At 55.1% G+C, this 1,993-nt stretch overlaps 1 long non-coding RNA gene across 1 annotated transcript; it reads left to right on the top strand.

The window, feature by feature from the left end:
- The first annotated feature begins 6 nt into the window (after positions 1-6).
- LOC130588464 (uncharacterized) lies at positions 7-749 on the top strand. Its single transcript, XR_008966971.1, has 2 exons — positions 7-74; positions 552-749. It is a non-coding gene; the product is annotated as an uncharacterized LOC130588464 (long non-coding RNA).
- Positions 750-1,993: the final 1,244 nt, after the last annotated feature.

Below are 1,993 nucleotides of genomic sequence, written 5' to 3'. Positions count from 1 at the left end.
TTCTGACCTCCACCCGCAGGAGGGACCCCCGGAAGGAGCACGAGCCAAAGAAACAGGAGGAGACCCCCCCCTCCGTAAGGACTGAGGGACCCCAAATCGGGGGAGGCTTTGGGGGATTTGGGGAATTTCCACTGTAACCGACCCCGGGTCAGTGGGGTGGGGCTGGGACCCCTCTTTGGTGTGAGTGAACCCACAGGGGACTTGAACTCCTCAAATCCCATTTCTTGGGGAATTCTGGGAATTTCCTGCTGCGCTGCCCCTCCCCCCGCCCTCCCCCACAGTTCAGCTATGGGCAGTCTGAGACTGCTTTTATGGGATGGCTGTGACCCCCCCCTTTTTGGGGTGCATGACCCCCTGGAGCTCTTTGTCCCCCTCAAATCCTGTTTTTCTGAGAGCTTGGAGAGTTTTTTCCATAATTTTTTCCCCGTTCAACCACCAGGGCAACTCTGATGTCTCTGGCCCCTTGTGGGGGGTTGTGACCCCCTGCTTTTGTGAGCCTCTTTTTTCCCCTCAAATCCCATTTTGGGAATTTTTCCCTGTTTTCCCTGCAGTTCAGCCATGCCAGCAAATACGCCGCGCTCTCCATGGACGGGGAGGATGAAGGTGATGATGAAGAAGGAGCCGAGTAACACCTTCCTCCCCCTCCCCCTCCTCCTCCTCCTCCTCAGCCGCTGCAGGAACCTCTGGAGGTTCCCAAAAATCCCAACCTTGATCCAGGCGAGACGGAAATAAAACCTAAAACTCATGAATTCCCGCAGCTATGGCTTCTTAAACCCCCCCCCCCAAAAAAAAAACACCCCCAAATGTGCCAGAATCRCCTCAAAATCAGCACAGGGAGGGGAGGGCTAATTCCAAGAATTTTCTCAAAGGAAAACCATGTTTTCCATGGAATAAGGGGTGAGGAAGAGTTGGCCCTCCTCACTGGAGTGGGGCTGGGGGCTGTGGGGACACATCCAACACCCCCAAATGCTCTGGGGTCAGGGATCCCACTCAATCCCCGATTTCCTCAGCTCTGGAATATCARTTTCACCCTGGACACCTTCATCATCATCCTCCTCGCAGGTGTCCCCCCAGTTCCCCCACCCCTCACATGGGAAAACCTGGATTTCCACCCCAGAACCTCAGGATATTCCGGGATTTGGGATTTGGGATGGGCTGTAAAAATGTGCATAAAGAACCTTCCCAGAGGATTTGGGAGGTCCGGGGGGGGGGCGGGTTTGGGGTTCTCCCACCCCAGGTTTGGGGGTRTTTTGTTTTCTCCAATAAAACGAGCTTGAAAAGATCTGGAAAGGCCCCAAATCCTTCCCCAAATCTGCTCCCCCACAGTGAAGAGCACAGGGGTTCCCAAAGCTGCCCAGGATGAATTTCCTGTCCTGACATTGGCCTTCCTCCCTCTGGCCTCCTCTTCCTCCTTCCTTTCTTCTTTTTTGCTTCCTTCTCTTTCCTCATTTCATCCTTCCTTCTTTTTCCTTTCTCATCTGTGTTTCTTTTTTCCTGTTTTTCCTCCTTCCTATTCTGTTTCCTTATTTCTTCCTCCATCGTTCCATCTGCTTCTTCCCTTTCCTCCTTTCTCCTCTTTCCTTCCTCCTCCTCCTCTCTCTCCTTCCTCCCATTCTTCCTTCTCTTTTTTTCCTTTATTTCCTCCTTTCATCTTTGCTCCTCTTCCATCTCCTCATCCCTTACTCTTCCTCCTCTTCCTCAATGTTCCTCCTGTACCTTCATCCTGATCCTTCCCTCCTTCCTCCCCTCCCCCCTCTAATTACCGGTAATTAATTAGGGGCGGGGGGCAGCGCTGAGCCCCGGGATGCTCCCCCCTGGCCCTTCCTCATCCCTCGGCTCCTTCCCGGCCCTTCCCAACCGCTGGAATGCCGGAACCCCCTCCCCCCGCCGCTGGAATGCGGGGCCCCCCCCGCAGCGGCTCCGGCCCTACAAAGGGGGGTCTGTCCTGGCCGGGATGGGGGGGGACCCCACAGCCCCAACCGGGAGGGGCCTG

Source organism: Malurus melanocephalus, unplaced genomic scaffold, assembly GCF_030028575.1.
Source record: "Malurus melanocephalus ecotype Western Australia unplaced genomic scaffold, MMel_1.1 scaffold_5289, whole genome shotgun sequence".
NCBI lineage: Eukaryota > Metazoa > Chordata > Aves > Passeriformes > Maluridae > Malurus > Malurus melanocephalus.
The sequence above is the reverse complement of the archived record's forward strand: the minus strand, read 5'-3'. Positions and strand labels throughout refer to the sequence as shown.